This window comes from Panthera uncia, assembly GCF_023721935.1.
Source record: "Panthera uncia isolate 11264 chromosome D3 unlocalized genomic scaffold, Puncia_PCG_1.0 HiC_scaffold_8, whole genome shotgun sequence".
Classification (NCBI taxonomy): Eukaryota; Metazoa; Chordata; class Mammalia; order Carnivora; family Felidae; genus Panthera; species Panthera uncia.
Window position 1 is genome coordinate 8983167 of NW_026057586.1, and position 15704 is coordinate 8998870.

The following is a 15704-nucleotide window of genomic DNA, read 5'->3' on the forward strand; positions in this document are numbered from 1 at the left end:
CTCCTACTTAATCAAATTAAATTTCCTTCCTAAATCATTCTCATCAGCAAATGGGCGTACTATAATATCTTTGACCTGAAAAACAAAAATCATCTTGATCCCCATGCAGGGGCCATCACATTTCTCTGACATTTTTTACAGTAAAAAGCTTTAGAAGATATTTTCACTCCTCTCTTTCTTTCTTGAACTCACTCTGTTTTAAGCCTAGATCTCTACCAAAACAGAAATCAATGACTTCTAAATTGCTAAATCTAATTAATAGCTAACTCCTGTTTTCTTTTTTTTTAGTCTTTATTTTTAATATTTATTTATTTTTGAGAGAGTGAGCAGGGGAGGGGTAGAGAGACAGGGAGACAGAGGATCTGAAGCAGGCTCTGCGCTGACAGCAGTGAACCCAAAGCAGGGCTTGAACTCATGAACCGTGAGATCATGACCTGAGCTGAAATCAAGAGTCTATCACTCAACCAAATGAGCCACCCAGGCGCCCAACTCCTGTTTTCTTTGACCAATCAGTCGTATTTTAGTTAACTGGCCATTTCATCTTTCCGGAATGACTCATTTACTTGGTTTCTGAAAGACTTCTGTCCCATGGTTCCCCTCCTACCCCACCCAGTACTGCTCCTCGTTCTGCTCTGGGGGTCTGCAATGAATATGTTTTTTACTCAAAGGGTACTTCTGTCTTCAGCTACCAAAAAAAAAAATGCTTCTACCAGTTGTTTAACATCAAATAGCTTTGTATCTTTTCTACATAGCAACTCTTGGCAAATATCATCAAATATAAATCACCCAGATATTTACATATATGAAAATATTAGTAATCCTCTGTAAAGCTATGACTTTAATAGAATGACACTGAGCACAACTCATCTTCTCTTTGATAGGCTGCTTTCCGCCAGTGAGATACTCAGTTTTCTGGGGCTGAAGGCATGTCCAACTCTTGCTTTCAGCTCAGGTCATGATTGATCTTGGCTCAGCTCATGATCTTGTGGTTCGTGGGTTAGAGCCCTGCGTCTGACTCTGTGCTGACAGCTGGGAACCCTTCAGATTTTTTTCTTTTTTATCTCTCTCTACCCTTCCCCTGCTCATATTTAAACACATTCTCTCTCTCTCTCTCTGAAAATAAATAAATAAATAAATAAATAAATAAACAAACAAACTTGTTAAAATAATGAAGATACCCAGTTTTCCTTTTTACAACACTTGGTAACAACTGTGCATCTAGAGTTGATCAGGGCACTGGGGACCAAACGTTGAGCTCCAGGCATTTGGTATGCAAAAGACCCTCTATAAAAGATAATCTTGGAATACAGCCTAGACCTGTTTAATTAAAATGAAATGTCATAAGGTCAGTGGTGAAAGTATCTGAACTGACAAATGTACTTATTGTTTTAGTAATGATAAATTTAAAGGAACGAACTTTTACATTTCAACTATCTTCATCTGTTTGGGCATATGGCTAAAAGGCATTACTCCAATAAAGCCCACTTAAATAACAATAAACTTGTAAAACAGCAGATAATACATTTGTAAAATGATAGCATAGACACCATTATATTATATATGTATATATTATATATGTATATATAAAATATTTTATTTAAAGAAAAAGTAAAGTATGTTTAAGGTTTAGACATATGAGGAAAAATGTTAAACAGGGTTTATTATCTTTACTACAAATGTACAGTACTCCACACTGCCAGCAACAGATAGATGCTCTTCACATATTGGAAAAAAAAAAAAAAAAACTTACATGATACTTTTCTTTGATAATAGTTGAGTCTTCCCATAATTTTAAGAAGGTGTGGTCACTAAGCATTCAATCATATCACACATCAAAAAGAAACAAAAGAAGGCCAATGTGTTCCCCATATCATTTCCAGTAACCTCATGCATTTCATTTATGAATACGTGATAGTTGATGAAAATCAATGCTTAAATTTCCTCTGAGAAGTCAAAAGACATCTTCTTTGAACATGACACCAAGGAAATGAGAGGAAAACCTAAGAGTTGAATATGAGAACAGCCAATTTAAATATAAAAACTGCTTATTTTCAGTATCAATTTATTCTGTCTGTTCCCAAAGGCGAGAGCCGACCACCTGAGAAAATTGCGATTAGCTTGGATTTACGGATGCTGTCTTGCCGCCTCATCCCTGCACTCTATTACCCCAGAGCCATCCTAACCCACTCTGCTTAACTCCGGCCAGATTCACATTCCTAAAATACCAGTGGAGCAGAGTGGAAATAGCTCTGGAGCCAGAAAGACATTATTGGGAATCCTAGCTCCAAAACTTACTATATCTGTGGCTTTGAAGAAATCGTTTAACATTTCTGAACATCAAATTTCTTCACGTATAAAATGAAGGTACTCCGTAAAGTGAAGTTCATTCTATTACACAACTGTCAGGATCATAGGTATGTATGTAAATCATCTTACAAGGAAACATTATTCTTTGCTGGTAGGAGGAGGGCGAGGAGGAGGAGGATGACGACAACAATGACAAAGCAAAGACGAATAAATACTCTCATCTCTTCAGAAACTTGCAGTTGTCCCCACTGCATAATATACAGGGGCAAAATTACTCTGTGTATTCAGAGTATACAGCGCTTTGTGCTTCGTAACTTTGTCCTGTTCTATCTATTCAGCACAATATCTGCTACTCACAAAGGTCCGTTTTATTTCTTCTCTGATGAAGCTCATCCCTAACCTTCCCTGCTTCATATTAATTTATGCTCAAAACTCTTTGCCCCAACTATTACTACAAAGTAGGATGATCTTTTTGTTTTTCAGCACTTATCTAAGTTCCATGGATGTTTCAAGACTCAGCTCAGGGAGCTGGACTTTTCTCTCAAGGTTTCTCTAAAATCTTGCTAAAAAGAGGATGTTTGAAGGTTTTGCCATTATAGAAAAATTCAATTAACCTTGCGGTATCAGCCCGGAAGAAACAGTACTTCTTCACATAGAAACTGTTCTTATATCATTTTTTAATTTTAAAGAATCACCACCATTATATTTGTGGCTCTAATGATTAGAGGAAACCTTCATAAATTTCAAGGCCACAGCCATTGCAAAGCACTAGGCAACTATATCCCAGTGATCAAGCAATTACTGAATCCAATAAAAACATGAAGAATGTAAAAGGGGGACCATTATACAATCTATTATGTTATAAGAAAACTATTTCTTAAAGTTTTGGGAAAAAAAGCAATTCACATAAAGCATTTTTCTAAATATCATGCAGATAGATTTATTGATATCTAAAATCAATAATGAAAAATCACAGAAAAGCTATACAGATACTATATCACTAGCTTTTTAAGATCCCTTCTTAATCTAATGCCTATGTAAAAATGTGGACAAAAGTCATAATTCAGGAATATTTAATGTATATGCAAGGATAGTCAACAATGAAATGATTAAAAAACAAGGCATTTAATCAAAAGTTGTAACAGTATCCTACTCCACAAAAATATTAGCAAAAGTGTATTCACCTGATCAGAAAACAGAAAGCTAGTATTGATGTAAATGAGAATATCAAGAAATATCACTATATATTTCAACAGCATATGTTACAGGTTTCTAATTACATTTTTAAAAGAATATCTTCCTTATATTTCTATTTAATAGACTTCTCCACTTAGCGTTCATTTTACAATTTATGTTTGTGGGAAACATAAGCAAACATTTCCAAATGGTTTCCAAAGATCATTTTCCCCTCCTCAATTCTACAATTGCTTTCCATATAGTTAAAGATCCATTTCTTCTCTATTATGTACAGGAGTTTATTGTTTGATTCTATGCCATATCTCTTCCATACAACCCAGGTAACTTTGAAGTATACTTTTCTGTTAACAATAGCGGGAATTCAGTATGAGGACTGTCCATCAAAATGAAAATAACCCTGAATGCATGAGGCAGAATTATGAGGGTTTGCATAACAGTTTTACATTGTTCTAAAACTCTAAGAATATAGGTTACTTCCAGCACATTGACTAACTCATCATATTCATTTGAACTACAAAATAAAGTTTTAATATCAACATAATCTATAACTTTCTAAATTTAGAGTTGAAATTCTTACCTGAGTTTTGCTTAGTATATTATTTTTTGAAAACAGGAAAAGTATGGCAAGCTGTCAGGATAAATAATACCAACAGTGGAAAATGGAAGAAAGAGGGAAGGAACCAAGTCCACTTTAAGAAGAAACTCCTAATCCCTCTGTTTCCCAGACCTACAGTAGTTTTGTTCTGCATCTTATAAGCAACTGTCTTTCTTTGCTCCGAGAATACCACATGCTCTGCTCCAGCAGGAAAATGTCATAATTAAATAGAAAACCACAAGGTTATTAGGCATCTTACCCTCTGGGCTTGCTGGGCTGCTTCAGCGGCTCAGTGTTACAGACACATGTGTAAACAACAGAATTTCCTGCATCCTTTTCTCATCTGTATAGCTCTGGGGTCCTGGCCAACAGGATTATTTCCAGCATTAAGGCCACTCCGCACTAACTCAAAAAAGATTCCCATTGGTTGTGAAGTTTTATCAAAACCAATACAACACCCTCTTTGGATCACAAGTAAGCGAACCAAAATGAAATCACTTTAATGTTCCCTAACTAAGTATGGTTACCCAAAGCCTTCCATCCAACCCATTTGAAACCACGTACTGTGAGTGAAAAAGGAAGAAAATACCCACTCCTTCATCCACAAGTGTTTAACAGCAATGGGTATAACTTGTAATACTAATAGAAAAAACCAAGATGGCCAAGAAGAAAGAAACGAAGTATCTATCCATAAGATTTAAAGAGAGATTATACTACAGATCACAGGAACAATAGAAAATATCATTGGTCCAGGAAGATTTTTATTAGGTTGCTAAAAAAAAGAAAGACTATTTAATAGAATATTCAAGTCAGTAAATCATGATACAAAAACCGTATGTCAAAACCGTGGATTTCAGTCATGTGGCGAGACTTGTGAGCTGCATCTCCAGAGCCCCCTAGGGAGAGCCCTCTGGCTGCCTGGGGGCAGGGAGGGAAGGAATGATTTTCCAGGGACACGACCCAGCTGTCAGGAAGCACTCTGAGGAAGGGGTGGTGGCAGACCAGAGTTTCTCTGGTTGACACTACGAGCACTAAATGCCCAAAGAAAGAGGCAAGGGCACAAGAAAGACAATGAGCACATTCCTCATAAATAGCACAGAAACAGCACTTGAACGAAGAGTTAATGTCTTCAGATCCTTTAGTCTTTCTCCCTCCTTAGTGTGGATGACCATTCTTAGCTGAATAATATGTTTGCCATCCATTTCCACTTAACAGCATCCTTCCCCCTTACATCCCAATGCAACAGAGAGGTGACATTCTCCTGTAGAAAAGGAACTAATCCTCTGAGCTCAGGTTTCCTTTCCCCGGTCTTTTCCGGAGATGTGCTCAATCACCTTTCTCTCTCCTCTTCCTCTGAGCTCTCCTTGTGTCTGGAATCCCCCCAGGAGATTTTAAACACTGTCAAGGCTTCAGCCCATTTCGCTTACGTCCATAAGTCAATTCATTTTCATTTGTAGCTACCATTCCCCTCCATTTCATGGTCAGGTAGTTGAAAAACTTCTTTCCAAAAACCCCATTTCATCTGCTATTTACTCCCTTTAATGCACCAAAGTGACTCTCTGAAAACACACACATTTGCACTCACATACATGCATATTTGGGTTTTTTTAAGTTTCTAGACTCCTCTTAGCACTCATTGTACCTGTCATCTCCACAGCCTTTGACACTGCTGTTCACACCCCTGCCAACATGGAGACGCTCTTCTCTATCCTAGCACAATACTCTCCTCTTCCTCTTGACCTTTCTCGCTGGCTCTCCCCAGTCTCTTCGGTGGTGCTTCTTTTCCTTCCCATCGCTCTGTGTACATCAGATATTTTCCCATGTAAGTCTATTACCTCTCTGGATAATGTCATCCATTCTCTTGATTTGAGCTATTATCTTTCCTTTCAAATGACTTTCAAGTATCTTCGTTTTTGGATTCAATTCTCTTTTGAGTCTCCGACACTTACATGCACCAGCACTCTAGACCCTGCCACTAGAAAATGTGACAGATATGTCATCAACATATTTAAAACTGAAATCATCTTCTCTCCATGGGCTCACTGCATTGTTTATCTCAGTAACGGCAACCCAGTCTTCTGGTTTGCTAAAGAAAAACCCTGGAAGTAATCTCTGACTCCTAGTCTACACCCAATCCAGGACCAGTTTGCTCTGACTTTACTTCAGTAATATGCTCAGTCCTCTCTCTTCCCACTACCAAATCCTGGTTCAGGCAGCCATCAGGATCTGCCTGGATTGCTGCAGTATCCTAAATTATTTGCCTGTCTCAAAATTTGCCCCTCTCCATATTTAGCAAGAGTTACAATGGCCTATTCCTACTGCTCGTGCTACCTGAAATCTCTAAAGATTTTTGACCCTCTTATCAAATCTCTTCTTTACAATATATTTGTCAGAATGCAGTTTTTTCTGGATTACTTGTTCTGTCCTGCTGACTGTACCATATCCCCATACCCTCCTTTATTAGTTTTCAAGGTGGAGTGCTTCCAAGGGACTATCACTGGTCCTATTCTCACTCCGAGCCCTCTGTCTGGGTGATCACATTTGTTTCTGTGGCCACTTTTGCCACTCATACATCATTGTGTGTTAAATTGTGTCTTCTGACAAGATGTGTGGAAGTCCTCTCCCTTGGACCCTGTGAATGTGACCTTATTTGGAAATGGGGTCTTTGCAGAGGTAATCAAACTAAAATGAGGTCGAATGGATTAGGGTGAGCCCTAGTCCAATGACTGGTGTCCTTCTAAAGAGAGAGAAATTTAGAAACAGACACCCAGGGGCAAATTCCATGTGAATGCATTGGCAAAGATAGAAATGATGCATCTGTAAGCCAACGATTGTTGGCAACCACCAGAATCTAGAAAGAGGCAAGGAAGGACCCTCCCCTAGAGCCTTTAGCGAGAATATGGCTTTGCTGACACCTTGGTTTTGGACATTTATAATCCAGAACTGTGAGATAACAAATATCTATTGTTTTAAGCCACCAAGTTTGTGGTAAATTGTTATGACAGCCCTAGCAAATAAACTAATATACATTTAATTCCCAAACACATATGGCCAGCCCATAATAGAATATCAAGCTTCAGATCTGCATGTCTAATAGTCTAATGAGAATAGGCACTAGGAGCCACTTAAATCCATAATTTCCAAACAGCAAATCCCTTATATTTCTTCCAAAACCTCTCCTGTTGTATCTTTTATTCTTGATCTAAAATAACGATGTTGCCATCCGTGCAGTCTGTCAAGCTAGAAACCTTTCTCTTATTCCCTAGTCTTTATACCACTCCACCCTTCACACATCATAACTTATTTTATACTAAAACCTGAAAGAATTGTCCATTTCTCTGTCTTCGTTTCATCTCCTTTCATCTCTTTTGAATCCACACCAATCAGACTTTTGTTTTACCACATGAGCTTTTACTTTCAAGCTGATAAATCACTGACCAGTAAAATCTGACTATATCTGTAGGGTTTCTTCTCATTTTCCAACACAACCTCACTTCTCTTGAGATAAAGTGGAATGGGATCCTGCTTTGTGCTTATTGCCAAGTCTGGCTCACAAATGCTTTGTTGACTGATAGGACCTACCAGCATCATGGAAACAAAGTTATCCAGTGTCTCTATCTTAGTTCAAATAGTACATCGCCACCATGGCTCACATACTCAAACACACATGGGTGCACAAACATCTGCATTATCTTAATGCTCAATATTCCATAACAACCAAGGGGAGTATAAGAAAAGAAGGAGAAAATTCAGCCTTAGAGTTTTCATTTCTTGGCAAGTTTACAATACCTTTTAGAGAGAGCACATGTGAGCAGCAGAGAGGGACAGAGGGAGGAGAGAATCTTGAGCTGTCTCCACGCTCGGCACAGAGCCTGACGAGGGGCCCGATCCCACGACTCTGGAATCATGACCTGAGCTGAAACCAAGAGTCGGAAGCTCAACCAACTGAGCCACCCAGGAGCCCCAAGTTCTCAGTATCTTAAGGCACTCGACACACATCAGTGAAAGCTGATTTTTTTTATATGTGTGCATTCCAATTTTATTCTATATATTAGGTTGTCCCTAAGAAGTCTGCTACTTACCTACCTAGTATTATTTCTGATTCCTCCCTACAGTTGGGAAAAAAAAAAAAAAAAAAAAAAAAAAAAAAAGCTTATGTCACCAAGACTCCCATTACAGACACACTTAGCTATGTGGTAGTTTGGGCAATAAAACATAAGTGGAAACCTGATAAGCATTTTTGAAAAGTTTTGTCTTCCTTACATGGATACCTTTCCATTTCACTTCTCTCTTTATCCTTACTTGAACAAGGATAGGAAGCTGGAGATGGAGAAGCATGACTTGATCGTGAGGTCATGAGGTCATAATTCAGATGAAAGCCACATTGAAAATGGCAGAAGCAGCCAGGACCATGACCGGACTTGTGCAGGCATTTGGTGATGGAGAGAAAAGAACTCACCTGGTTAAACCACTGTCTTCGGTCTGCTCCGGTGGCCTTATTGATTAGATCGGGAGCTCCAGGCCCAGGGACAGTTATAACACTATCTAACTGGAAAAACAACGGGGAACATATTAATCAGATCCCTATCAGCTAACTGGGGAGTTCAGAAGAAGCCGTAAGGTTGGAAAGCCCCATCAAAACCTTTACCTAATTTCACAGCTATTTCTCACAATCTCTGCAAGGCATCTCCTGATTCCCACAGAAAGTGAATGCTACAGTCAAAGGTGATATTCATGCACTTAATTACCTGTTTCCTCAGGGAACTGTAAATCTTTTAAGGACACAATATTGTACTTGTCTTTGAGTTTCTAGCAGATACGCAAATATATGGATAAGTGATGAAGGTACAAATGCATAAATAATGGATGAATGGATGTTCTGTGAAAGCAATGAAAGAAACAAAAATAATGAGAGTAACTCAGAATTGGATAACTTACCGAGAAAATAAATCAGAAAGATACACCTTTAAAACAATAAGTATACAGTGATTTTTAAATTCTTCATACTGTTGGGGTTTTTTCCTACTTTTATACATCGGAAGAATCAATAATGGCAACATCACACATACGTGCCTTTCACTGACAAAGTGCGATAGAGAAACACTGGCAAAGTAAGACGAACGGGAAAGATTTTTTGTGGACCTGAGTCACCACTTGAATTCAGTTGTACTGCTAAATCTTAATTGCTCCAATTTTAATGGCTTTACCAATATTTGTAGAATTACTCAAAAGCATCATAACTGTCTCCCTAACTGGAAGTGTCTTGCAAGGAAGGCAGTTTGGCTCTTATTGAAATGCACTAAGTGGTTTGAAACGATAGATTAGAAACACATATGCACGAAATCAGAGCCCATTATGATTCTTACAAATATGTCTTTCCTTCATCAAGACAGACCAGGGGGGTTAGCCACCACCTTTTATTACACTACCTTGCACCTACTCACACACATGAGCCACTTAAATCCTCGTGTCCATATACGAGTCTTATTGCAGCATTACAGAAAATATTTTCTTCCCTCTCACTTTTTAGAAGGAGGAATTATTGCCTCACAATGTCCAGAATTTCTTTACAAACACATCGTCTATTTTCTATGACAATGTCGGAGTAGTAACACAAAGCCAGCTTTATTTGTATTTTGTCAGTTAAGGGAAAGGTTAAGAAAAAAACTGTAAGAAAAATAAATCTGATCTCTACTTAATATAACTTCAAAAAGAAGAGATCCTAATCACAGACTTGGGTTTGAGCGTTGGTTGGGTGTGCTCAGGGAGCTCTGTCTCTGAGCCTCAGTTCCGTCACTGTAAAACAGTGGGTCATGGACGGTGGATCCTAAGGGTAAGGAGGCAATGGAAACAAAGCGCTAAAGGAGTAGCTAATACTAAATAATCTAAAGCTATCATTAGTTGTGAATTATTTTAAAAAGTGGTTATGTTGGCCCAATTCCAATGCCTAGAAAATAGTTTTGAAGCAAATTTTGATATTCTAAATGGGAACACTAAGCAAATGTTGGCATGGCCCAGTCTGATGACAGGACTTATTCTGCTACCCCTCTAAGTAGTCACTTTGCGCTTGTGATCTTGTTCTGGTACCAACACTCAGCCTCTGACAAATACAACTAGAGGTATTACTTAGGCTTATAATAAGCATATGAAACATTCGTCTTTGTGAGATTTGGTGAAACTATAATGAATTTATCTTTGTGACTGAATGTTTCAGGAATTTTCCTTGGAAATACCTAGCTATGAGAAATTAAAAATTTACTCATTGGATTTTGACCAAGCTCATAGCAGAAGTAAATGATTCTTTCCTTGGCTAATAATGGCGTGTGATGTACTTCACGCTTTGGAAGGATTTCTCAGACTCAGCACTGTTGACATTTGGACCAAATAACCCTGTGATGTGAGGATGTTTTGTGTACTATAAGTTGTTTTGCAGCATCCCTGGCCTCTACCCACTAGTTACCAGTAGCACACCCAAGTCGTGACAACCAAAAACATTTCCAGACATTGCTACACATACCCTGAGGGGCAAACTGCTATCACTTGAGATCCATTGTTTGGAGTGATGGAGTAGTGACAAGGTGACCATCTGTCAGCTGTGGCCTTGGGGAAAGGGACCCCACAACCCAAGACTTGTTTTCCCCATATACATATAGTCAGGAAATTAGACTAGATGACCTCAAAGGTTTATCTTACTAAAACTTAATAGCTTTATTATTACCCGTCCCCCATGTCTCCCTCCCTCCCCGACTCTCTCACACACACACTCTACTCACACCTGTCAAACACAGTCATTCATACAGTCTTTCTGCATTAGGGTATCAAATGCATAAGAAATGAAAACAAAAATGTTACAAAACCCATTTCCAATGTAGGAAACCCATTTCTAATTCAGTTTTACAGTACTACAATGAACGTTTCTTAGTAACCTCAGCTCCAGGAACGCCACATATAAAGAAACAGAAATGTTTCTCCTTGATACAACCAAATTTATAAGGCCAAAATCTTTTTTTTTTCCTCAAAAGAACACAATTGAACATTTACAATAGATGAAAAGTACTTTTTTCCACTCAGGAACTATATTAAGTTACAATTTAACTTGTCAACCAAAGAAAAGGCAATCTACATAGAGAAAAATTAATTTTACTAAGTTGATTTAGAAAACCTATCTAATTTCTGAATCCTTAAACTATAATTGTTCGACAACCTTCCTAAAAATCTCATTCAAGACAGAACTAACCCTCCTCAATGCATAATTGTTCTGATTAAGATTAATAAATATTAAGTAGTAAACTATAACTTGTTAAGATTTATGAATACATTTTCTCCACATGAGTTTCCTTTCACTATTTCCAAAATTCATTGCTTTTTGCTAACCTGTCCTTTAGAATTCTTGTAAAAAAGAAATACCTGCACTCTGAAAGAAAAAAAAAATATTGCTTTATATGTAAGGAGTTTCCTTTTTTTGGTAATATATCCTAGCTATGATAAAAATGTAATAAAAAACTATGAAAACAGTAATGCTTCATAGCATAATCTACTATTTTAAAGAAACAATGAATCAAGTCTTAAAGAGATATGGGTTTGTTCTTAACCCCAGCATGTGCCTATGTTAGAATATACACTTAACTTCACTGAAAGAAAGTCGGGGAAATAAAAAAAAAATATGTAGAAAATTATTATCATTTTTCTTATGTTATAAGGATCTCTATAAATGGCAAAGCATACTCTGATAAAAACATCAGGTCTATTATAATTATAAGGCATGAATTTTTAAAGTACTATATTCAATTAACCTTTAATCTTTTTGTAACATGCATTATCACAATATTAACAGGCTTGAAATCTCTTAATAAATATTTAAAACAGAGTATATTTGAGGTAAACCAAAGCAGCTGAAGAATTAAAAAAAATCCTATGAGACAGTAGAAAATAACCACAATTATCAAAGCACCATTAGTATAGTTATAAAATGTATTTTCCAGAGAGAGCAAAACATTAAGGTTAGTCTTGACTATCCGTTTTTAAGCCTCAGATGAGACATTTCATAAAATTCATATATGCTATCAGCAGACTTTAACAGAACGGACTCCAAATACAAGTTTTCCTCTCCTCACACGCTATATCCCACTAACATGACAAAAATGTGGCCGTTGTTGAAGTAAAAATAAACCCGTAACAGTGCTGAAATGAAGAAAGAGTGCTTGCATTACACAAGACATTTGTGGAAACTTCTAAACATCAAAAGCATGTTGGATCTGATGACAGGGAAACCGATGTGGGGGACATGACAAAATACAACACCCAAAAGAGAAGGAGGCTGCCTCCAGGTAGAAGTCAGTCTCGCCAGAGTGTCCGGGGAGGATCCAAGGGTAGCACAAACCCAAACTGATGGGGTTATTTATCACTAGGATCATCATGGCACTACCTGACTGACCATGGGGTATTGGGATCTGGTTTCTTCTCCCACACATAGCAGCTGCTTGGAACGCAGAAAAAAATGCACGAAGAAATGCCTTTTTTTAATTGTATTTTTTAAGTTTAATTAATATGCAGTGTTATATTAGTTTCAGGTGTGCCATATGATTCAGCAATTCTATGCATTTCTCAGGGCTCATCACAGCAAGTCTACTCTTAATCCCCTTTATCTGTTTCTCTCAATCCCCGCCCCCTTCCCTCTGGCAACCATCTGTCTGTTCTCCACAGTTAAGAGTCTGGGTTTTTTGTTTGTTTCTCTCATTTTTTTTGGCCTTTGTTTGTTTTTTGGTTTCTTAAATTCCACATATGAGTAAAATCATATGGTACTTGTCTTTCTCGGACAGACTCAATTCACTTAGCATCATATCTTCTAGGTCCATCTATGTTGTTGAAGAAATATTATTAAGCAAAGGAGATAATTTCCCTGAGGACGGTTATTAGCATGGACACCCAGGACAGGGACAGAAGTATAACAAAGTTCCAGGAAAATTCAGACTACAAAAGCCACTGAAGAATAAAGAAAAGAGACCCTACTGCTAGTGAAATCCACAAAAGAAATCCACCGAAGAAATCCACTGAAAAATAAAACACATTTTTTAAAGATTGTGGATATTTAGTTTGCTCAACTGCTCTCCACCCACAGCGGGAAACAGGTTTTATCCTCCCACAAATCCCTTGTCATGGGCCCTTTCAAGGCTGGGTCTGCTGGGTAAACAAATGTACCCATTTCACCAACCTCCTCTGCAAAGATAGGCCAATTTATTGTTATAAGAATTATTTTGCATTTAAAATCCAGAGTTTGGTGTTTTGCAAGCACTCAATAAATGTCAGGTGTAATAACAATAGTAATATAGATTCCATTATACAATATGAAAAAAATAATATTCTTTTCATTCTAAACACTTAAAAGGAGTAAATATTAGTCAGGATTTCATTTAATTCCGGTTAATTGATATTGATGAATTCAAATCTCTTTTATGTCCAACTATTGGAAACAAGAGAGTTAAAATTTTGCGAAAGCAAAGGACATACAAAACATCCATTTAATTTAAATAAAAATATGTATTACCATTAGCTAATTAAATAAAGGCCTTAATGTTCTCATTATATATCTCCTATTACACAATTGTCCAGGCATAATTTTTTTTAAGTTTTATTTTTTTTAATGTTTACTTATTTTTGAGAGACAGAGAAAGAGTGCAAATGGAGGAGGGGCAGAGAGAGAGGGAGACACAGAATCTGAAGCAGGCTCCAGAATCTGAAGCTGTCAACACAGAGCCCGACACAGGGCTCAAACCCATGAACCACGAGATCATGACCTTAGCTGAAGTCAGACATTTAACCCACTGGGCCACCCAGGCACCCCAGGTATAACTTCTTTTGACTTTAAAAAACTACAGGAAAGAAGGGGAAAAAAAGGAACTGAGGTTCCTATATTTTAAAAAAATATATTTTTAAAAGACAATCTTATTTTGGCATATTCCCACACTATAGGGTCATAAAAATGTACATGTTGATTTTTTTCATGAATTTTAAGATATCCTAAATCAATAAAAATGGAAACATTTTTGGTAATGATCCAAATAAAAACAGTATAATTTCATCTAAATCCTAGAGGTAGGAAAATAAACATATGTTAAAGTTAGGCCTATGAATATTATTAAACGACCTTCCTAAAGATTTCAATGACAGTTGTGTGTTTTATAGGATAGTATAAGATTGGTACTACATCTTTTTTCTTCAAATAGAAATTGCATTATTATTGGCTCAAACTAGTCAGGCTCTACCTTTCTGAATAATGATAGAAATAAACACTAGACAACTATAATAAGGTAGCTTCTGTATTTACAATTTCCTTTATCTGTTGATGTCTAGAAACCTTGAAAAATATCTCAATGACAATTATCCTACTTATGATATCTCTGAGATCTTAAAATTTGAAACTAATACATATTATCACTTTAACTAAAATAATCTACAAGGGCTCAGCAGTATATGTTATTATTAAAACTTTTAAAATACTCATAACCCAATGCTTTTGTCTTCTATTTGTTCCCCAAATCGTTCCACAGACCAAGCTCAGATGATGCTCTAGGCAATTTGAAGAATAATAAAATAATTATATTTTGATATTTTGACAGCATATAGTCAGAAATAACTGAAGCAATTATTTTTCACATTAGCTTTCAAATGTTTTTGAAGTAATGGAGTCCTTTCTTTTAAGAATAAAAGATACATATATATTACACAGAAGTCATGTATGTCAAAAGTGGAACTTTTCCCATTAATTCTTGGAGGAGGACTTGGAAACCTGCCCACTTGGAAACTCTCATCACATCTAATTTCCTCCAACAATAGCCCTTGGAGGTCATCCACAGACTCCCCAGACTCCAAGGAGCACTTTGGAAAACAACTAATATAATCAAATCATTATTTTACAGATAAAGAATCTTGACTTCAGTGATGAAAAATTACTTGTCAAAATATTTTTCTGTCTGCCCACTCACTCTTATTAATTTTGTGAGAAACTTATAAAATTCTCTTAAAAGGATTTTGTTGAAAAATAATATTTAAAACATAATATACGTTTATTTGAAAGAGATCAGAAAATATAAATAAGCACAAATAAGACTATTAGGCACAATCCCCACGAGCAGACAAGTAATCTTGTTATGTACCATTCACAACATTGCTAGCTAAGTACTACAGCTGAAAAATAGATCAGTTATGCTTCCTTTGTAATGGTGGGAGATACAAGATATGGTAATCTGAATGTGTTTTCCTTTATGCCTAAAATTCTACTAATTTGGTAGGGCTTTTCCTTCAACCTTGGTAGGGCATGTATCTTAGCAAAGTCATCAACATACCAGTCACTTCTTCCTCATCTAGTGTGATTAGCATTACGCCATTGTTCTGACAGTGGTCAGAACCTTTAGACCTTACATGATGGAAGATGGAAAAGTTAACATAGGTCCATGACAAAACTGTCCTTTCCAAATGAATGCAAAATGTCTCTGAGCCTAAGACCACTCAGCAAAAATGGTGGAACTGGCAACTCTGGAGCTAAGAAACTGAAAACGTGTTAAAACTGCCAGAATCTACCCACTGGAAATCTGCAAGATAAGCACAG

General features: G+C 36.9%; 1 protein-coding gene across 1 annotated transcript in view; it reads right to left on the bottom strand.

The window, feature by feature from the left end:
• The window catches only part of CCDC102B (coiled-coil domain containing 102B), a 161497-nt gene that overhangs the window by 123102 nt on the left and 22691 nt on the right, over positions 1-15704 (bottom strand). Inside the window, 2 exon segments of the mRNA XM_049619641.1 lie at positions 8559-8648; positions 8848-8978. The gene's annotated coding sequence lies outside the window, so the exon portion shown is untranslated.